At 40.2% G+C, this 23,542-nt stretch overlaps 1 pseudogene; it reads right to left on the reverse strand.

The window, feature by feature from the left end:
• Window positions 1-757: 757 nt before the first annotated feature.
• On the reverse strand, window positions 758-1,195 carry LOC112630776 (annotated as a pseudogene).
• Window positions 1,196-23,542: the final 22,347 nt, after the last annotated feature.

A 23,542-nucleotide genomic window follows, 5' to 3' on the forward strand; every position in this document is an offset into this window, starting at 1 on the left:
AACAGATTGTGAGTTAACACCACACACATAGAGTTTTGTTATATTTCACATATAATTATATATAGTATAGATAATAAATCTGCATAGGCACATGTGTTCAATAAGTATGAATATTATCATACATATACACTTCTATTTCTAAAGTTATTTCTTTTTTTTTTCCAGGAGAAATAACTTTATTTGGACTGAAAGCTGGAGAACGAGAATAAGACATGAGACAGCATATTGGGCTAAGGAGGAGAGGTGAGTTTCCAAAACAGCAGTCAAAGCTCATCGACCGAATGGACTCTACTTCCCAGCAAACTTGCAGTTAGTGCAACCAGCAAAAGGCCTGCTGAGGAATGTATTTACCACAAATTCCCCAAATATGACAACAGTACAAAAAAGATAGAGGCTTTTTGTCACAGTTAAATTTCCACAAACCTCCCCAATCACAAGTATTATAAGAGGAAGTAAAAAATCACATTTAACAGATCTCAAACTTGTCTTCAACATTTAGTTCATCATCTTAAATAAATAACTCCCCTGCTAAACTCATTAGCTATAGAATTTATCCAAGCAGCAAGAAGATGGCCATGCCATGGCAATCCTCTTCTCATTTTCCCTAGTCATTCAGGGCTGAAGAGCAGGGTAAGGCTCAGGTGGGGGTAGGGGTGGGGAGCACAAGGGCTACTTTTCCCCATGTACAACATGGCATCTGAAGCTGGATGGGAGAGCAGAACTGGTGAGACTTTAGGGAAAGGTCCAGGGCCTGTATTCAATCAGAGTCACTGCTGGAAGAGGAGATGGAAGGGAAGGAATAATGCTTGCCATGCTTGTGGTGCTTGTAGTGCTTGTGCATCTTTTTAGGAGCTTTCTTCATTTTCTTCTGAATCTTCTTGTCCACTATCACTCCTGGTCCAACCATGTCAGGAGCCAAGGGATTCATAGGAGGCATTCCAGGGGCAGGAGGTGAGTGTGGAAGAGGGTGGGGAACCAAGGGTTGGCATTCTGGATACTGTGGCTGTGGCACAGGATGAGGGGACACACCTGGGGGAAAGCTGGATTACCTGTGGAGCTCCTCAGGGAGGAGGAAAGGGGCCTGGGGGAAAGGGTGGATTGATAGGTGGTGAGTGGGTAGGATTGGACCTCCAGTGTACCCAGTGTTGGGAGAATATGGATTTGGCCCTGGCTGCCTGGCATTGGGATTCCACATGTTTAAGTGTGTCCTCCAGCCCCATCACCTTTCCACCACCACCTGGGCTTGGTGCATTCTGGTTATTTCTTTCTCCTTTCCCTTACAGGACAAGAATCCAGAGAGAAAAATTATCCCTCAATTTACCACATCAAAAAATGATGCACACATATGTGTTCTTGAAACAGTAATTGCTACTGCCTGCCTTCTCTCAATACAGCAGATGAAATGTTAAATTAAAGAAGCTTTTGTTACTGGCGAAGGGTCTTGACTATGAGTGGTCCAGGTTCTTGCTGTTTTGAACAAAGAATTGGACAAAATGCACAAACAAATCAATGAAAGAATAAAGCAACAAAAGCACAGATTTATTGCAATGGAAGAACACTCCACAGAGTGGGAGCGGGCTTGAGCAAGCAACTCAAGAGCACTGGTTACAGAATTTTCTGGGATCCAAATACCCTTTAGAAGTTTCCCATTCGTTATTTGGTTTACACCCTATGCAAATAAGGTAGCGACCTACAACCAGTCTGATTGGTCATGGAAGGTGACCAATCAGAGGCTGAGTGAAGTTACAAAGTTAACACACTATGCAAATGTCTGATTGGTTGCAGGAGGGGACCAATTAGAGGCTGAAGTAAACTTACAAAGTTATACCCTTATGCAAATGAAGACTAGGCCTGTGACCAGTCTGTCTGGTTATTGTATAGGAACAATCAGGAACAATCAGAGGTACTTTCCATTTCTCATTTGTGATGCAGAAAGGAGTGGGACAAAGGAAGTAGCCTCTGTTCTTTTGTTACTTGGGTGTGGAAAGTTGGGGTTTTCCTTTTGATTCATTTCTAGGAAGTCACTGTGAATTGGCCTTAGGTTCCCTACCTCCAGGCCCTATTCTCCTGCCTCACTTGACAGTTCACCATTGATTGAAATGAGAAGGGAAAGAATTGGTCAGCTAATGTTTCTCAGCCCCCACGAAACTTCTCCTTTTCATTCCCTTTCTGTCCTTGCTATGTTATCTATGTGAGATGTATTGGGCTGTCAGTTATCTATAAACATTTAACTTCGAGCAAAAAGTGCTCGCTATGGAGTGGCAGAGTGCTAACAGCGATTCGATTGATATTTTACTGAATGAGTTTTTCAAACATTTCAAACCCCAAGCAATAATAAGAAGCACATTTCCCATAACTCAGTACATATAAATATTTATATTTATATATATATGTATAACTAAAACAAAGTTTCAGCCAATGTTAACCATTATTACATGCAATGCATGCTGCTAATCTATTTCTTGATTTTATTTTATTATTATTATTATTATTTGAGACAGAGTTGCTCTGTCACCCAGACTAGAGTGCAGTGGTGCTATCTTGGCCTACTGTAACCTCTGCCTCCCAGATTAAAGCAATTCTCTTGCCTCAGCCTCCCGAGTAGCCTGGACTACAGGTGTGCAGCACCATGCCTGTCTAAGTTTCTGAATTTTTAGTAGAGACAGGGTTTCACCATGTTGAGCAGGGTGGTCTTGAACTCCTGAACTCAGGTGATCTGCTCACCTCGACCTCCCAAAGTGCTGGGATTACAGGCGTGAGCCACTGTAGCCAACCTATTTTATTTTTTCAAATGCTAATTAGGAACCACTACTTTGATAGTCATGATCTTTTATTAGGTCATGATCTACTGGTTTGAAAAGCACTGTTCTCTAGGGAAGAACACAGCTTAAACTAGAAAGAGTTTGAGTCTTTTTTTTTTTTTTTTTTTAAATTTATTTATTATTATTATACTTTAAGTTGTAGGGTACATGTGCATAACGTGCAGGTTTGTTACATATGTATACTTGTGCCATGTTGGTCTACTGCACCCATCAACTCGTCATTTACATCAGGTATAACTCCCAATGCAATCCCTCCCCCCTCCCCCCTCCCCATGATAGGCCCCGGTGTGTGATGTTCCCCTTCCTGAGTCCAAGTGATCTCATTGTTCAGTTCCCACCTATGAGTGAGAACATGCGGTGTTTCGTTTTCTGTTCTTGTGATAGTTTGCTAAGAATGATGGTTTCCAGCTGCATCCATGTCCCTACAAAGGACGCAAACTCATCCTTTTTGATGGCTGCATAGTATTCCATGGTGTATATGTGCCACATTTTCTTAATCCAATCTGTCACTGATGGACATTTGGGTTGACTCCAAGTCTTTGCTATTGTGAATAGTGCTGCAATAAACATACGTGTGCATGTGTCTTTATAGCAGCATAATTTATAATCCTTTGGGTATATCCCCAGTAATGGGATGGCTGGGTCATATGGTACATCTAGTTCTAGATCCTTGAGGAATCGCCATACTGTTTTCCATAATGGTTGAACTAGTTTACAATCCCACCAACAGTGGAAAAGTGTTCCTATTTCTCCACATCCTCTCCAGCACCTGTTGTTTCCTGACTTTTTAATGATCGCCATTCTAACTGGTGTGAGATGGTATCTCATTGTGGTTTTGATTTGCATTTCTCTGATGGCCAGTGATGATGAGCATTTTTTCATATGTCTGTTGGCTGTATGAATGTCTTCTTTTGAGAAATGTCTGTTCATATCCTTTGCCCACTTTTTGATGGGGTTGTTTGTTTTTTTCTTGTAAATTTGTTGGAGTTCTTTGTAGGTTCTGGATATTAGCCCTTTGTCAGATGAGTAGATTGCAAAAATTTTCTCCCATTCTGTAGGTTGCCTGTTCACTCTGATGGTAGTTTCTTTTGCTGTGCAGAAGCTCTTTAGTTTGATTAGATCCCATTTGTCAATTTTAGCTTTTGCTGCCGTTGCTTTTGGTGTTTTAGACATGAAGTCTTTGCCCATGCCTATGTCCTGAATGGTACTACCTAGGTTTTCCTCTAGGATTTTTATGGTATTAGGTCTAACATTTAAGTCTCTAATCCATCTTGAATTAATTTTCGTATAAGGAGTAAGGAAAGGATCCAGTTTCAGCTTTCTACTTATGGCTAGCCAATTTTCCCAGCACCATTTATTAAATAGGGAATCCTTTCCCCATTTCTTGTTTCTCTCAGGTTTGTCAAAGATCAGATGGCTGTAGATGTGTGGTATTATTTCTGAGGACTCTGTTCTGTTCCATTGGTCTATATCTCTGTTTTGGTACCAGTACCATGCTGTTTTGGTTACTGTAGCCTTGTAGTATAGTTTGAAGTCAGGTAGCGTGATGCCTCCAGCTTTGTTCTTTTGACTTAGGATTGTCTTGGAGATGCGGGCTCTTTTTTGGTTCCATATGAACTTTAAAGCAGTTTTTTCCAATTCTGTGAAGAAACTCATTGGTAGCTTGATGGGGATGGCATTGAATCTATAAATTACCTTGGGCAGTATGGCCATTTTCACGATATTGATTCTTCCTATCCATGAGCATGGTATGTTCTTCCATTTGTTTGTGTCCTCTTTTATTTCACTGAGCAGTGGTTTGTAGTTCTCCTTGAAGAGGTCCTTTACATCCCTTGTAAGTTGGATTCCTAGGTATTTTATTCTCTTTGAAGCAATTGTGAATGGAAGTTCATTCATGATTTGGCTCTCTGTTTGTCTGTTATTGGTGTATAAGAATGCTTGTGATTTTTGCACATTAATTTTGTATCCTGAGACTTTGCTGAAGTTGCTTATCAGCTTAAGGAGATTTTGGGCTGAGACAATGGGGTTTTCTAAATATACAATCATGTCATCTGCAAACAGGGACAATTTGACTTCTTCTTTTCCTAACTGAATACCCCTGATTTCTTTCTCTTGCCTAATTGCCCTAGCCAGAACTTCCAACACTATGTTGAATAGGAGTGGTGAGAGAGGGCATCCCTGTCTTGTGCCAGTTTTCAAAGGGAATTTTTCCAGTTTTTGCCCATTCAGTATGATATTGGCTGTGGGTTTGTCATAAATAGCTCTTATGATTTTGAGGTACGTTCCATCAATACCGAATTTATTGAGCGTTTTTAGCATGAAGGGCTGTTGAATTTTGTCAAAAGCCTTTTCTGCATCTATTGAGATAATCATGTGGTTCTTGTCTTTGGTTCCGTTTATATGCTGGATTATGTTTATTGATTTGCGAATGTTGAACCAGCCTTGCATCCCAGGGATGAAGCCCACTTGATCATGGTGGATAAGCTTTTTGATGTGTTGTTGAATCCGGTTTGCCAGTATTTTATTGAGGATTTTTGCATCGATGTTCATCAGGGATATTGGTCTAAAATTCTCTTTTTTTGTTGTGTCTCTGCCAGGCTTTGGTATCAGGATGATGTTGGCCTCATAAAATGAGTTAGGGAGGATTCCCTCTTTTTCTATTGATTGGAATAGTTTCAGAAGGAATGGTACCAACTCCTCCTTATACCTCTGGTAGAATTCAGCTGTGAATCCATCTGGTCCTGGACTTTTTTTGGTTGGTAGGCTATTAATTATTGCCTCAATTTCAGAGCCTACTATTGGTCTATTCAGGGATTCAACTTCTTCCTGGTTTAGTCTTGGAAGAGTGTAAGTGTCCAGGAAATTATCCATTTCTTCTAGGTTTTCCAGTTTATTTGCGTAGAGGCGTTTATAGTATTCTCTGATGGTAGTTTGTATTTCTGTGGGGTCGGTGGTGATATCCCCTTTATCATTTTTAATTGCGTCGATTTGATTCTTCTCTCTTTTCTTCTTTATTAGTCTTGCTAGTGGTCTGTCAATTTTGTTGATCTTTTCAAAAAACCAACTCCTGGATTCATTGATTTTTTGGAGGGTTTTTTGTGTCTCTATCTCCTTCAGTTCTGCTCTGATCTTAGTTATTTCTTGCCTTCTGCTAGCTTTGGAATGTGTTTGCTCTTGCTTCTCTAGTTCTTTTAATTGCGATGTTAGAGTGTCAATTTTTTATCTTTCCTGCTTTCTCTTGTGGGCATTTAGTGCTATAAATTTCCCTCTACACACTGCTTTAAATGTGTCCCAGAGATTCTGGTATGTTGTATCTTTGTTCTCATTGATTTCAAAGAACATCTTTATTTCTGTCTTCATTTCGTTATGTACCCAGTAGTCATTCAGGGGCAGGTTGTTCAGTTTCCATGTAGTTGAGCGGTTTTGATTGAGTTTCTTAGTCCTGAGTTCTAGTTTGATTGCACTGTGGTCTGAGAGACAGTTTGTTATAATTTCTGTTCTCGTACATTTGCTGAGGAGTGCTTTACTTCCAATTATGTGGTCAATTTTGGAATAAGTGAGATGTGGTGCTGAGAAGAATGTATATTCTGTCGATTTAGGGTGGAGAGTTCTGTAGATGTCTATTAGGTCCGCTTAGTGCAGAGCTGAGTTCAATTCCTGGATATCCTTGTTAACTTTCTGTCTCGTTGATCTGTCTAATGTTGACAATGGAGTGTTGAAGTCTCCCATTATTATTGTATGGGAGTCTAAGTCTCTTTGTAAGTCTCTAAGGACTTGCTTTATGAATCTGGGTGCTCCTGTATTGGGTGCATATATATTTAGGATAGTTAGCTCTTCCTGTTGAATTGATCCCTTTACCATTATGTAATGGCCTTCTTTGTCTCTTTTGATCTTTGATGGTTTAAAGTCTGTTTTATCAGAGACTAGGATTGCAACCCCCACTTTTTTTTGTTCTCCATTTGCTTGGTAAATCTTCCTCCATCCCTTTATTTTGAGCCTATGTATGTCTCTGCGTGTGAGATGGGTCTCCTGAATACAGCAGACTGATGGGTCTTGACTCTTTATCCAGTTTGCCAGTCTGTGTCTTTTCATTGGAGCATTTAGTCCATTTACATTTAAGGTTAAGATTGTTATGTGTGAACTTGATCCTGCCATTATGATATTAACTGGTTATTTTGCTCGTTAGTTGATGCAGTTTCTTCCTAGCCTCAATGGTCTTTACATTTTGGCATGATTTTGCAATGGCTGGTACCGGTTGTTCCTTTCCATGTTGAGTGCTTCCTTCAGGGTCTCTTGTAAGGCAGGCCTAGTGGTGACAAAATCTCTAAGCATTTGCTTATCTGTAAAGGATTTTATTTCTCCTTCACTTATGAAACTTAGTTTGGCTGGATATGAAATTCTGGGTTTAAAATTCTTTTCTTTAAGAATGTTGAATATTGGCCCCCACTCTCTTCTGGCTTGGAGAGTTTCTGCCGAGAGATCTGCTGTGAGTCTGATGGGCTTCCCTTTGTGGGTAACCCGACCTTTCTCTCTGGCTGCCCTTAAGATTTTTTCCTTCATTTCAACTTTGGTGAATCTGGCAATTATGTGTCTTGGAGTTGCTCTTCTCGAGGAGTATCTTTGTGGCGTTCTCTGTATTTCCTGGATTTGAATGTTGGCCTGCCCTACTAGGTTGGGGAAGTTCTCCTGGATGATATCCTGAAGAGTGTTTTCCAACTTGGTTCCATTTTCCCCCTCACTTTCAGGCACCCCAATCAGACGTAGATTTGGTCTTTTTACATAATCCCATACTTCTTGCAGGCTTTGTTCATTTCTTTTTCTTCTTTTTTCTTTTGGTTTCTCTTCTCGCTTCATTTCATTCATTTGATCCTCAATCGCTGATACTCTTTCTTCCAGTTGATTGAGTCGGTTACTGAAGCTTGTGCATTTGTCACGTATTTCTCGTGTCATGGTTTTCATCTCTTTCATTTCGTTTATGACCTTCTCTGCATTAATTACTCTAGCCGTCAATTCTTCCACTTTTTTTTCAAGATTTTTAGTTTCTTTGCGCTGGGTACGTAATTCCTCCTTTAGCTCTGAGAAATTTGATGGACTGAAGCCTTCTTCTCTCATCTCTTCAAAGTCATTCTCCGTCCAGCTTTGATCCGTTGCTGGCGATGAGCTGCGCTCCTTTGCCGGGGGAGATGTGCTCTTATTTTTTGAATTTCCAGCTTTTCTGCCCTGCTTTTTCCCCATCTTTGTGGTTTTATCTGCCTCTGGTCTTTGATGATGGTGATGTACTGATGGGGTTTTGGTGTAGGTGTCCTTCCTGTTTGATAGTTTTCCTTCTAACAGTCAGGACCCTCAGCTGTAGGTCTGTTGGAGATTGCTTGAGGTCTACTCCAGACCCTGTTTGCCTGGGTATTAGCAGCAGAGGCTGCAGAAGATAGAATATTTCTGAACAGCGAGTGTACCTGTCTGATTCTTGCTTTGGAAGCTTCCTCTCAGGGGTGTACTCCACCCTGTGAGGTGTGGGGTGTCAGACTGCCCCTAATGGGGGATGTCTCCCAGTGAGGCTACTCAGGGGTCAGGGACCCACTTGAGCAGGCAGTCTGTCCCTTCTCAGATCTCAACCTCCGTGTTGGGAGATCCACTGCTCTCTTCAAAGCTGTCAGACAGAGTCGTTTGCGTCTGCAGAGCTTTCTGCTGCTTTTTTTTTGTTGTTGTTGTGTAGCTGTGCCCTGTCCCTAGAGGTGGAGTCTACAGAGACAGGCAGGTTTCCTTGAGCTGCTGTGAGCTCCACCCAGTTGGAGCTTCCCAGCAGCTTTGTTTACCTACTTAAGCCTCTGCAATGGCGGGCGCCCCTCCCCCAGCCTCGCTGCTGCCTTGCCGGTAGATCACAGACTGCTGTGCTAGCAATGAGGGAGGCTCCGTGGGCGTGGGACCCTCCCGGCCAGGTGTGGGATATGATCTCCTGGTATGCCTGTTTGCTTAAAGCGCAATATTGGGGTGGGAGTTACCCGATTTTCCAGGTGTTGTGTGTCTCAGTTCCCCTGGCTAGGAAAAGGGATTCCCTTCCCCCTTGCGCTTCCCAGGTGAGGCGATGCCTCGCCCTGCTTCAGCTCTTGCTGGTCGGGCTGCAGCAGCTGACCAGCACCGATCCTCCGGCACTCCCCAGTGAGATGAACCCAGTACCTCAGTTGAAAATGCAGAAATCACCGGTCTTCTGTGTCGCTCGCGCTGGGAGTTGGAGACTGGAGCTGTTCCTATTCGGCCATCTTCCCCACTTCCGAGTTTGAGTCTTTATATAGGCATAAGTCTGACTTCCCCATTAACTAGCCATGTGAGTCCTGAAAAATTAGTTTTATTCATGCTCAGTTTCCTCATCTATAGAATGAAGAAAATTTTCCTACTTTTCTACTTTGTAGGATGAGAATCAATGAGATGATGTGAAAATCCAAGCCCATTTACTGACACATAGCAGACTGAAAATAAATATTGGTTCCTGGACCGTCTCTCAAAAAGAATGAGATCATGTCCTTTGTAGGGACATGGATAGAGTTGGACGCAGGAACAGAAAACCAAATACTGCATGTTCTCACTTTTAAGTGGGAGCTAGATGATGAAAACACATTGACACATAGAAGGTAACAATATACACTTGGGCCTATCAGAAGGTGGAGGGTGGGAGGAGGAAGAGGATCAGGAAAAATAACTAATGGGCATTAGGCTTAATACCTGGGTGACAAAATAATCTGTACAACAAACCCCCATGATACAAATTTACCTAAGCAGCAAACAAGCACTTGTACCCTTGAACTTAAAATGAAAGTTAAAATATAAATAAACATCAAGACGCCTGACAAGGAACAAGTTCTATGTAGAAACACTGCCTTTCAAACCCTTTTCAAACCCTGTCTCTGTCTCCTTTCTTCTTAGTCTTTCTCACAAACCCAGAGGCAAAGCAGTTGTTTTTAATAGGGCCTCCCACTTTAAAGAGTGAGAAACTACTTATGGAATCTCTTGTATCTTAAACTTTTCCACTAATTTCTATGCAGAGCTGGATAATTAATCATTCTTTAGAATATCAGGATCAGAAATTTAGTATAAATTTCAAAATCCTTGGATTGACCCTTACCCATTGTGATCTGACCCTGCTCTTTTTCTCCAACATTATATCAAAACATTTCCCCACCTTCCACCCCAACCTTCTAAAGCCCTCCACACCCCACCTCGTCAATCCTATTAGTCACTGCCTTGTCATGCTCCATCATGCTTTTGTGCTTTGCAAATGTTGTTTTCTTTGTGCTGGCCTCACCACCTCCTCCCAGCATTCCATTCTGCCACTTAGTGCCTAGGTAATCTTGGGTAACTTACTAATTATTTGTAAACACACTTTCCTTGTCTACAACTTGAGAATAATATTGTGTCTGGAATTGGTTCCTTCCGATGGGTTCTTGGTCTCTCTGACTTCAAGAATGAAGCCGTGGGCCCTTGCTGTGAGTGTTACAGTTAAAGATGGTATGTCTGGAGTTTGTTGCTTCAGATGTTCAGATGTGTCCAGAATTTCTTCCTTCTGGTGGGTTCGTGGTCTTGTTGACTTTAGGAGTGAAGCCGCAGACCTTCGCAGTGAGTGTTACAGCTCTTAAAGGTGGTGTGTCTGGAGTTATTCATTCCTCCCGGTGGGTTCGTGGTCTTGCTGACTTCAGGAGTGAAGCCACAGACCTTTGCAGTGAGTGTTACAGCTCTTAAAGGTGGCACATCTGGAGTTGTTTGTTGTCTCACTGACTTCGGGAGTGAAGCTAAGACCTTTGTGGTGAGTGTTACAGCTCATAAAGGTAGTGCAGACCCAAAGAGTGAGCAGCAGCAAGATTTATTGCGAAGAGCGAAAGAACAAAGCATCCACAGCGAGGAAGGGGACCCAAGCGGGTTGCCACTGCTGGCTCGGGTGACCAGCCTTTATTCCCTTATTTGGCCCTTCCCACATCTTGCAGATTGGTCCATTTTACAGAGCACTGGTTGGTCCATTTTACAGAGTGCTGTTTGGTCCGTTTTTACAGAGTGCTGATTGGTGCATTTACAAACCTTTAGCTAGACAGAAAAGTTCTCCAAGTCCCCACCTGACCCAGAAGCCCAGCCAGCTTCACCTCTCAATCCCCCCTCTAAACACGACACCCCAACTGCTGTTGGGAATTGGGCAATGACCGCTCTAGCTACTTCCTGCTGGATAGAGGTGAAGAAGGGGCCCTGCAGTTGTAGTGTCCTCCACAGGGGAACTCTTTAGGCCAGTGATAGGGCCAGCGGGTCAGTTCAGGGGTCCTCGGTAGAAGTTGTTAGTTGAACTCATTTGGGGTTCATCATCTGTAGCTTGATGGCCTCGATTCTAGAGGAAACCAATTTAACAAGGAGGTTAAAAATACAGGGCCCAAAGGTGAGTAATAGCAAGATGGATGCCACGGGACCGAGAAAGGGGAGAAGCCATGTTGCCCAACTCCAGAGGTTGGTTTAGGAGTTTGAAAGGCGTTGTCTGATTTCCGAAGCTTTTTCCTGTAAACCCCGGGTGGCATCATGTACTATCCCTGACTGGTTAGTGTAAAAACAACACCCTCCCCTAAGAAGGTGCGGAATCCTCCTTTCTCAGCAGTGAGGAGGTCTAGGCCTCGGCAATGTTGGAGAGTCACTGCTGCCAAAGAGTCTATTTGGGATTGTAGAGTAAGGATCGATTCTGTTATTTTTTGCAAACTGTCTGAGACATCATTTGAGAGTGTGTGGTAGTAGGATAATGAAGTAGATAAACCTGCTATTCCGGTTTCTGTAGCAGTAGCCATTCCTAACCCTATAAGTAGAGGTATTAGTTGTATGGCCCAGCGCTGATAGACTTGAGCTTTGAGGGGCACAGACAGGGTCTGATTTCCATAAGATTAGAAGTTAGGATAATACATGTTACACTGTTAACTTTTTAAGCAAACTTTACTTTTGTTGAAAACCTTGTAAGTTTGGGATTTCAATTATTCTTTGCTATTAATAAGACCTCGTTCAGTCCATATTAACTTAGAATTGGTATAGATGGCTCATACCTGAAGGTACTTTAAGGTTTGGCTGAGTGCAAACAACTCGCACGTTTGAGCAGACCAATTATTAGGCAATTTTCCTAACTCTGCTTCTACAAGAGTTTCCTTATCACTTACTGAGTACCCATTGTGTCTTTTTCCCTTAATCACCTGGGAGGAACCGTCTATCGTCCTGTGAAGGGAGTTCATCTTAGATCTGGTCAGAGGTTTGTATGGTAATTAATTAAGATTTAGATGCCCTGTTAGGAAACCTGGTGGGCTAAAGATTTTTGATAGGAAGGCTATGGGTTGACAGTGGTCTCAGTGCTTTCAGGCTATGCATTTATTTACACTGATAACAAGGTGGTATCTGAGTCTTATAGGGTTACAGAGAAGACCTTCAATTACCAATTATAGGTTTTAAATTTACCCTGGCTTTTAAAGGAATAGGATACACTGATTTTTCTTTACAACTTCTCTCTTTCTCTTTGACTTCTTCTTTGTCTCTCTCTTTCTGACTCCCTCTTTGTCCCTTCCTCTCTCTCTTTGATTTTCTGTATGTCTCTCTCTCTCTCTGACTCCCTCTTTGTCTCTGTCTCTTCCTCTCTCTGTCACTTTGACTTTGTCTCTTTCTTTCTTTCTCTCTGACTCCCTCTTTGTCTCTCTCTTCCTCTCTCTGTTTCTCTCTCTAACTTTCTGTCTCTTTCTCTTTCCTTTCTGCTGGTCTTTCCCTGACTCTGCCAGCTACTTATGCTGCTGTTCTCCCCTCTCCTTCCCCTTTTGATGACTTTGGCAGTGTAAGACTGCCACCTCCTTGGGTTTTTACACAGCATGCAATAACTCCATGGTTTCCTTGTGGTATTTAATGGGGATTCCCCCAGAGGTTACAAACTCCTTTTCTTTCCATATTGCAGCATGGGCATGTAGGATTAGATAAGCATATTTGCTATCTGTATACACATTTATTCTTTTTCCCTTTCCCAGTTCTAAGCCTCGGGAAAGTGCCACTAGTTCTCCTAACTGGATGCTGGTCCCTGGGGGAAGAGGCTTACTTTCAAGTATGGTTACATCACTAACTATGGCATAACCTGTTCTTTGTATCTCATTCTCCAAAATGAACTTCCATCAGTATATAGGTTAACGTCAGGATTAGCCAAGGGGACTTCTAAGAGATCATCTCAGGCGGCATAAGTCTGGACTATAAATTTTTGGCAGTCATACTCGATTGGTTCCCCATCCACTGGGAGAAAAGTGGCAGGGTTGAGGGCCACACACATGCATATTTGAAGCACTGGTCTCTCAAGGAGTAGCACCTGGTATCTAAGCAGGTGGTTGTCTGATAGCTATAAACTTCCTTTGGCACCCAGTAAGCCATTCACATCATGAGTAGTCCAGGCAGTGAGATCCTTTCCTTGTATTATTTTGATAGCCTCTGACACTGAGACAGCCACCGCCACAACTACCTGTAAACAGTGAGGGCAGCCTTTTGCTACTACGTCAGTTTCCTTACTTGGGTGTGCCACTGATGTGGGGTTGTCCCACGAGTCTGAGTAAGGACTCTAAGAGCTATTCCTGCTCTCCCTGTGACTTATAAAGAGAAGTTTTGTCCTGTGGGAAGGTTTAAGGCTGGACCTTGAGTTTGTTCCTTCCAATGCCCAGACTTCAGGGTTGACTCCCTCCTCAAGCAGGGGACAACAAATGGGTAACTTGTTCCCCATACTCATGTAGATAATCACTCCAGGTTTGGCTAATATATCCCTCCCTAATAAGGGTGTGGGACTTTCAGGCATAACAAGAAAGGCATGTGAAAAGAGCAAAGTCTCCCAATTACAACTGAGGAGGTGGGAGAAATATCTGGCTATAGGCTGTCCCAGTATTCTTCAGATGGTAATGGATCTTGACGACAGTTGTCTAGGACAAGAAATTAACACTGAGAAGTCCACACCAGTGTCCAGGAGGAAGTCAATGGTTAAGTGTACCTGGGGCTCAGTGAGGGTGATGACATGAACTGGCACTTGCCCTGGGCACCCTCAGTCCTGTTGTTGGATCATCTGGTTGAGGGCTTCGTCCCAGAGAATCTTTGTCCTCTGGGGCAGTGCGCCTTCTAGTGATTGCCTCAGCATAGTGGACATGGGTGAGGGGGCAGCTTGTTTCTCATTGGACAATCTTTTTTAAGATGTCCTTGTAAACCACACTGATAACAAGCCCTACTGGGTGATTGGCCTGCTCCATTTTCTGTCCTCTCTGAACCACCAAGGTTTGTTTGTCTGAGGGCCATGACAAAGTCTGTGGCCTTTCTCTGATCTCACTTTTCCTTTTGGGCCTGTTCCTCTTGGTTCCTATTGTAGAACCCCAAGGTTGCCAGGTTTAATAAAGCTTCCAGATTTTGTTCAGGGCCCAGGGCTCACTTTTGGAGCTTTCTCCTGATATCTGTGGCTGATTGGATAATAAACTTATCTTTTAGGATAAATTGACCCTCTAGTGAGTCAGGTAACAGGGGAGGATATTTTCTTAAGGCCTCTCATGGCTGCTCGAGGAAGGCAGAAGGATTTTCTTCCTTTCCCTGAGTTATGGTGGACATCACTGAATAATTTATGGGCTTTCTCCAAATTCTCCTTAGTCCTTCTAGAACACAGGTCAACAGATGTTTATGACTCCAGTCTCCATAATCTGAGTCGAGGTCCCCGTGGGGATACATACTGGGGATGGCTTGCTGACCGGTAGGGAATTTGTCCCTTTATATTTCTTACTATTTCCAGCTTTTTTTGCCACGCTTCTGTAATCAGGAAAAATTACTTCATAAAATAGCAAAACCAAAGTCGTGTTAAAATAAACCTGATCATTGCTCACTTGTGAGAGTCTGGCACATGTCATGTTGTCTTATTCATCTTGTGGGTCTTATTTATATAGAAAAGGACTGAATCTATGCCTATGCCTTGAAAAGCATCGAGCATCTAATAAGATATTCATGCATATTAAATAATTATTTAAAGTGAGAGATTATAACCAGCAGGTGAGAACCTGAATTTATTGATTCAAAAGCAGAAATAATTATGAAGTTTTAAATGTATCTCAATTTTGTAGCTATGTTTATTGTAGTATGGTAAATTTCTCAATTCCATCATGTGCCACATAACTTTTTGGTCATGATAGACCGTATATACCAAGGTGGACCCATAAGATCATAACGGAGCTGAAAAATTTCTATCACCTAGTGACATCATAGCCATTTTTAGGTTGTGGTACCATGCATTACTCATGTTTGTGGTGATGCTGATGTAAACAAACCTACTGCAATGCTAGTCATGTAAAAGTATAGCACATACAATTATGTACAATACATAATACTTGATGATGATAATAAAGGGCCATGCTATTGGTTTATGTATTTACTACACTATGCTTTTAATCATTATTTTAGAGTGCACTCCTACATAGTAAAAAAGAAAAGTTAACTATAAAACAGCCTCAAGCAGGTCCTTCAGGAGATATTCCAGTAGAAGGCATTGTTATAGGAGATTCATAGATGACAGCTCCATGCATGTTATTGCTCCTGAAGACCTTCCAGCGGGACAAGATTGGAGGCGGAAGACAGTGATCTTGTTGATTCTCACTCTATGCAGACCCAGGTTAATGTGTGCACTTGTGTTTTATGTTGTTTTTAACAAAAAGGTTAAAAAAATTAAAAATTGGAAAAAGCTTATAAAATTAGATTATGAAGAAATAAAATATTTTTTACAGCTGAAAATGTGTTTGTTTTAAGCTAAGTGTTATTAGAAAAGAGTCAAAAAGTTAAAAAAAAAGTTCATGAAGTAAAAGTTACAGTAAGCCAAGGTTAATTTATTATTGAAGAAAGAAACATATTTTATAAATTTAGTATAGCCTAAATGCAGTTTTTATAAAGTCTACAGTAGTGTACAGTAATGTGCTAGGCCTACACTTTCGTTCACCACTCACTAAGTGACTCACCCAGAGCAACTTCCAGTCTTGAAAGTTCCATTCATGGTAAGTGGCCTATACAGGTATACATTTTTTTAAAATCTTTTATACTGTATTTTTGTTGTCACAGGATGAGATAGGAGGTCACCACAAGATACAGGTCACAGAGACCATGCTGATAAAACAGGGTGCAGTAAAGAAGCTGGCCAGAACCCACCAAAAACAAGATGGCAATGAAAGTGACCTCTGGCTGTCTTCACTGCTCATTATATGCTAATTATAATGTATTAGCATGCTAAAAGACACTCCCACCAGCCCCTTGACAGTTTACAAATGCCATAGGAAATTTTCAGAAGTTACCCTATACAGTCTAAAAAGGTGAGGAATCCTCAGTTTCTAGAAATTCCCCTCCCTTTCTCAGAAAACTCATGAATAATGCACCCCTTATTTAGCATATAACCAAGAAATAACTCTAAGTACACTCAGTAGAGCAGCCCATGCTGCTGCTCTATGGAGTAGTCATTCTTTCATTCCTTTACTTTCCTAATAAACTTGCTTTCACTTTACAGACTTGCCCAAATTCCATATTGAGTAAGGTCCATGAACCCTCTCTTGGGGTCTGAATCAGGACCCCTTTCCAGTAGCAGTGAGTTCCCCTAATTCCATGTGTTTTTATTTGCGATACAGTTGTATTAGTAATACAATTATTTTTCTTACGTTTAATATATAGTGTTTATATTTTAAAAATGAATATGCAGTAAATGAGCACACAAAACAAATCCATTAAATGTGTATTTTTCACTTCTCTAATAGTTTCTTCTCGAAAATGCAAGATAATTAGATCCAATTGTGCAGAGGGTAATTCATACCTAGCAAAATATAACAAAGTGTACATTTTTGTTTTCTAGGTAATATTTGGTTTTCATAGACCTTCAATCCTTACCTCTTCCTATCCTGTGAATTTTTTCAGTTTCTCTTCTAACTCCTAAAGATTGTTTTACTATTTTTGACCTCCATTTTTAATAATAGATCTAAGAAAAAAGCAAATAAGCAAAAACTGTCACCTAACTAAAGTCAAAGTTAATGGTAATGGTGAGCACTCCTATTTCTATTGCTATATTCTGCTTATTGTGTGATGTTTCCTCTGCCTGTTCCTGTTGTCCAAATATGCTTAGAAGAAAAAGACTAGGGTTAAACTACAGTTCTATAACCTAATATTGATATAACATATAAGAAAAGGAAAAGAAGAGTGTTAATAATGATACCATAAAGAATATTAAGAAGAAAGAAAGGGCTCTCCCTACCAGGCCCCTTAAATAAAATCTCTCTTGTCTGAAAGATAGCAGCAGGAGGCAGAACAACCCTAAGCAGACAGGGACAGGTCCCTAGTGAAACTCCACCTTCAAATCAGACAGTTTAAAGCCAGAAAGTCAAGCTACAAGTCCTGGGTAAATCCACAGACTGGATTGAGAACTTCTCTTCCCATTTGGCACGCTTTCCTCTTATTGATCCTCACCTTTCACCTATTTTACATGTACATACCCTTCTGTAATTTGTATTTTACACTGTCAAGCCTGCCTTTGAGTGGTGCCTTTGTCTTACCTTTTTTGCATACTCACAAACCAATTAGCACACACTCCCCCATTCTGAGTCCATGAAAGCCCTGGACTCAGCCACCCTGGGAAAGGCTATCTGACTTCAAATGGGGAACCACCCTTGCATCCCCTCTCTGCTGAGAGCTGTTCTGTTGCTAAATAAAGCTCTTCTCCACCCTTCTCACTCTTCCATTGTCTGTGTAACCTCATTCTTCTTGAATGTGGAACAAGAACTTGGAAGTGCTGAACACAGATACCAGCTGTAACACAGGCAGGCTTGGGCACACCCAACCCAGCTGCAGGCTGAGCCCTGGGCAAATCAGGTGTGGCCCAGCAGGTGGAGGGTGCAGGGTGCTCCGTGCGTGCGGCAGGCCCAGGACTAAACAAGGCCCAGGTAGGGGCATTACCAGCTAAGGATTCCAGATGGCAAAAGTGGCCAAGAAAAATACTGAGCTATGGAGAGCATATTAAAGAGTCTGCTGTGCAAAAGTGCCTAGGAAGCTGAAGTCCTGGTTTCAGTAGAAATCCCCATTCAGAGATGTGAAGGATCTCTTCAAGGAGAACTACAAACCACTCTCAGTGAAATAAAAGAGGATACAAACAAATGGAAGAACATTCCATGCTCATGGATAGGAATAATCAATACCGTGAAAATGGCCATACTGCCCAAGGTAAATTATAGATTCAATGCCATCCCCATCAAGCTACCAATGACTTTCTTCACAGAATTGGAAAAAACTACTTTAAAGTTCATATGGAATCAAAAAAGAGCCTGCATTGCCAAGTCAATCCTAAGCCAATACAACAAAGCTGGAGGTATCACACTACCTGACTTCAAACTATACTACAAGGCTACATTAACCAAAACAGCATGGTACTGGTACCAAAACAGAGATACAGACCAATGGAACAGAATAGCGACCTCAGAAACAGCACCACACATCTGCAACCATCTGATTTTTGACAAATTCACAAAAACAAGAAATGGGGAAAGGATTCCCTATTTAACAAATGGTGCCGGGAAAACTGGCTAGCCATATGTAGAAAGCTGAAACTGGATCCCTTCCTTACACCTTATACAAAAATTGATTCAAGATGGATTCAAGACTTAAATGTTAGACCTAAAACCATAAAAATCCTAGAAGAAAACCTAGCCATTCAGGACGTAGGCATGGGCAAGGACTTCATGTCTAAAACACCAAAAGCAACAGCAGCGGAAGCCAAAATTGACAAATGGGATCTAATTGAACTAAAGAGCTTCTGCACAGCAAAAGAAACTACCATCAGAGTGAACAGGCAACCTACAGAATGGGAGAAAATTTTTGCAATCTACTCATCTGACAAAGGGCTAATATCCAGAATTTACAAAGAACTCGAACAAATTTACAAGAAAAAAACCAAACAACCCCATCAACAAGTGGGCAAAGGATATGAATGGGCACTTATCAAAAGAAGACATTTATGCAGTCAACAGACACAGGAAAAAATGCTCATCATCACTGACCATCAGAGAAATGCAAATCAAAATCACAATGCGATACCATCTTGCACCAGTTAAAATGGCGATCATTAAAAGGTCAGGAGTCTGACCTTTTATAAGAATATATATCTGGCCGGGCGCAGTGGCTCAAGCCTTTAATCTCAGCACTTTGGGAGGCTGAGACGGGTGGATCACGAGGTCAGGAGATCGAGACCATCCTGGCTAACACGGTGAAACCCCGTCTCTACTAAAAAATACAAAAAACTAGCTGGGCGACGTGGCAGGCGCCTGTAGTCCTAGCTACTCGGGAGGCTGAGGCAGGAGAATGCCGTAAACCCAGGAGGTGGAGCTTGCAGTGAGCTGAGATCTGGCCACTGCACTCCAGCCTGGGCAGCAGAGCGAGACTCCATCTCAAAAAAAAAAAAAAAAAAAAAAAGAATATACATTTATAACCCAGAATATATATTTATAACCCAGATATATAATATAAGTAATTTATTTATATTATATCTTAAATAATATATAATATATTTATTTTATTATATACAATATATAATAAGTTATATAAGATATATAATATATTATATATTTATATTATATACTAAATAATATATAATATAAATAATATATTATATATAATATAAATAATATATAATATAAATAATATATTTATAACCCAGAATATAAAACACTAGGGTTTTATATTCACTGTTAATTCAACAGGTGCTGGAGAGGATGTGGAGAAATAGGAACACTTTTACACTGTTGGTGGGACCGTAAACTAGTTCAACCATTGTGGAAGACAGTGTGGCAATTCCTCAGGGATCTAGTACTAGAAATACCATTTGACCCAGCCATCCCATTACTGGGTATATACCCAAAGGATTACAAATCACACTGCTGTAAAGACACATGCACACATATGTTTATTGAGGCACTTCACAATAGCAAAGACTTGGAACCAACCCAAATGTCCAACAATGATAGATTGGATTAAGAAAATGTGGCACATATACACCGTGGAGTACTATGCAGCCATAGAAAAGGATGAGTTCATGTCCTTTGTAGGGACATGGATGAAGCTGGAAACCATCATTCTGAGCAAACTATTGCAAGGACAGAAAACCAAACACCACGTGTTCTCACTCATGGGTGGGAATTGAACAATGAGAACCCTTGGACACAGGAAGGGGAACATCACACACTGGGGCCTGTTGTGTGATGGGGAGAGGGGAGAGATAACATTAGGAGATATACATAATGTAAATGACAAGTTAATGGGAGCAACACACTAACATGGCACATGTATACATATGTAACAAACCTGCACATTGTGCACATGTACCCTAGAACTTAAAGTATAATAAACAAATAAAATAAAAAATAAATATATAAAAAATAAAATAAATAAAATAAAAAAATAAATATATAAATATATATATATATATGAAATTCCCATATTGGCTAGTAACCTGTGTGAACCTGACTTGTTTCACTTCTGTAGTTCCAACTAGCACTCACCCAGTTGTACTGATGTGCCTTTGGCAATATGAGCAGAAGGCTACATGAGGGTTATGAGTAACCTGCCAATAAATCATCTCTATTGCTTTCAGAAACCTAGAGAACCACATAGTAGGCCTTCCTTTTTCTTTTTCTTTTTTCTTTTGTTTTTTTTCCTGCATGACTCTCATTTGGGGAATGATCACCAACGCCCATTCTGTTGATACGGGGTCAGTACCATTATACCAAATAGGAAATGTTAAATTCAGAATTTCATTTAGAATTAGCATTCTGTTAATTTCACATTTTAGTAATGGTTGATGGGAAGTTACGTGCAAATTATTTAGTTGAGAGGTATTTTACCCCAAGATTCATATTAGCAAAGGCTAGCAACACTAGGGTTTTATATTCACTGTTAATTCAACAAAGAGGAACCCAGGTAAAGAGATTAAAATATTTGCCATTTAAGTCTCTTGAAAAAAACTCAAGGATTGGAGATGGGAGAAAGAACACAGAGTTAACTTAAGTAGTCAATTAAAACTCTGGTTTGAGATTTAATCTATTTTCCATTTTGCCACGATAGGGTTTTAGAAGGTATAGCCTGGTAGTCCCTGGGGTTACAGGAAAGCACAGAGACATACCAATGTACCTAGCCATCCACTGCCAATATTTTTCTACATGAGTTAATAAGTTGACTATGCAAACTAGATAATTTCATTGATTTATAATTTCTATAGTTTTAAAACATTCTCATTTTCATTCTGCCCAATCACTTGAAAAAAAATTTTGTGCATATCTCTTTGTCTGAGTGTGTATAGTAGTGTAAACAAACTAGTGTAAACTAACTAGACTCTATCACATATTTTGCTTTATTGAAGTGACCACAGACCAAAATAGAATTCAAAGACTGCAACATATTTGACATTTGCGAAACTAAAAGATATTGTGATGTTTATTTGAGGCTCATGGAGGATAAACGAAATATGCATGGAAAGGTTCTATAAATTCTTGCCATGTAATCTCTCATGGTCTTTAAATAATTATTAAGTTTTTATGCTAGCTGTTGCCCACGGAGGTTATGAAGAGATTTTTGTTACTTCACTATTTTTTTCTTTGTCTAAAGAACAAAAATGTATTTGTCTAAAAAAATGCACATAAGAACACCAGAAGGAACTATTTTACCCTTAAGTGATTTAACCTTTTAACTCAGGCTGTGTTAAAATGTAAAGATCACACTAGTGTGATCTGTTTCTATTTCCCCCACATTTTGTCTCAATTTGCTCACAAATTCATATGAAAGGACAAAGTCAACTCTATGAACATCGTTCAAGTCACATCTTCACAGTGGCTAAAAGGGGTGTACAAGTGAGGAAAAAAATTAGCCCTCATTGACTGCCAAAAGTCTCTTCTGTATTGTAAAAAAAAAATTTAATTGCATTCACTGATGACAAGTGTGGGTGCGTTTGGCAGACAAGGGGAAAGGACTTTGCTATGTATCTGCTGTTTGAAAATTCTTCTCATTCTGCTAACACTTTTCCTCTTCATGTCATCAAAAATAATTTTTTACTGATTATGTTGACACCCTCATAATGCCAGAATTTTTCTTACATCTCAGATGTAACTGTCTGTCATGATCTACATTCAAGTGTGTTGTCTTTTTTTAATATAGCATATATGTAAAAAAATACTTTTGAAACTACCAAGTTCAAGTTTTACTTTGCTTTATGAAGACTAGTGCATATCTACACAAGAATGGATAGGCAACACATTCATTTTCAACCTTCAGAAACTAATTTTATCTTTCCTTTCAGTTTTAAAGCATATTAAGCCATGTTAGCTTACAACACAAAGTAGTGTAAAACAAGACAATTTTAGAAGGTGAATTACTTTTGTCATTTCACTTGTGAAATGGTTTCTTTCAGGATATTTTTAATTTAAAAGAGATATAATCTGCCAACAATAAAAATGGGAAAAATAAAAATTCACTGTACGTTCTTTTATATAATAATTGTGTTCTTGAAAATGTACTTGGAAACCACATCACATTTTTTCACTGACTTGTTTTATACTTGAAAGATGTGTTCAGACTCTTTTGCAAACCATATATTCAAGAGCATCTTTTTGGAACAACTTTTGATTTTATAATATTGCTGGTATCTATATCTTTCACTAACTGGCCTCTTCTTAAACCTTTTTTTTATTGGTGATAAAAAAGTACGATTTCTTCTTTAGATTGTAGCATATGATTTCTGCAGCTTCTGCAAGTCATCCCCCTTCTCCTTCCTTGATTTCTAATAGAATTTAATGGAAGGCTCTAATAGATAATCTCATGATAAATTGGAAATAGAAGGTTAATAATTTTTGTGGCTTTGTGCTTTCTGAACTACATTCAACTGAAGATCATTCTGCACCTACCCAAAATAACTAGGAAATAAGATGGGGGAAAAAAAAAAAAAAGACAGGTTGAAGCATAAAAGAGATAGCACAAAGCAAAATATCAAGGAATAGGATTAAATCAATAAAAAGCCTGAGGGAGAAATGTATATTTTTTTCATAACCAACCATATTAAAGGAAAACTAGAACAACATAGTGTCTTATGGAATCTGTTTAAAGTATGTCCACTGGATCATTAAATTTATATGTTGTTATAGATATATCATAGATACATATGATAGATAGTCTATGATAGATATAGACTACATACGTAGTCATAGATGTATCTAGTAATCATCACTACAAGTAGCAAGTATGTCAAACAGATGCTGAATAAGATTTTCCGTGGCATTGACATGTTGCTTGGTCAGTTTTCTTATCAAGAATTTCAGAAACACAGATGCTCTAGTTTGTCAGTAGATTTTTCTTTGTTTCTTTTCTTTCTTCTTTTCTTATTTTTTTGTTTTTGTTTTTGTTTGTTTTTTGTTTTTGTTTTTGTTTTGAGACAGGGTTCACTCTGTCACCCCAGCTGGAGTGCTGTGGCCTGATCATGGCTCACTGCAGCCTCTACTTCCCTAGCTCAAGGGATCTTCCTGCCTCAGCCTCCCAAGCAGCTGAAACTACAGGCATGTGCCACCATGCCCACTATGTTGCTCAGGCTGGTCTTGAACTCCTGGGCTCAAGCGATCCTTCTGCCTCAGCCTGCGAAGTGCTGGAATAACAGGTATGAGCTGCTGTATTTG

Source organism: Theropithecus gelada, chromosome 8 (assembly GCF_003255815.1).
Source record: "Theropithecus gelada isolate Dixy chromosome 8, Tgel_1.0, whole genome shotgun sequence".
Lineage (NCBI taxonomy): Eukaryota > Metazoa > Chordata > Mammalia > Primates > Cercopithecidae > Theropithecus > Theropithecus gelada.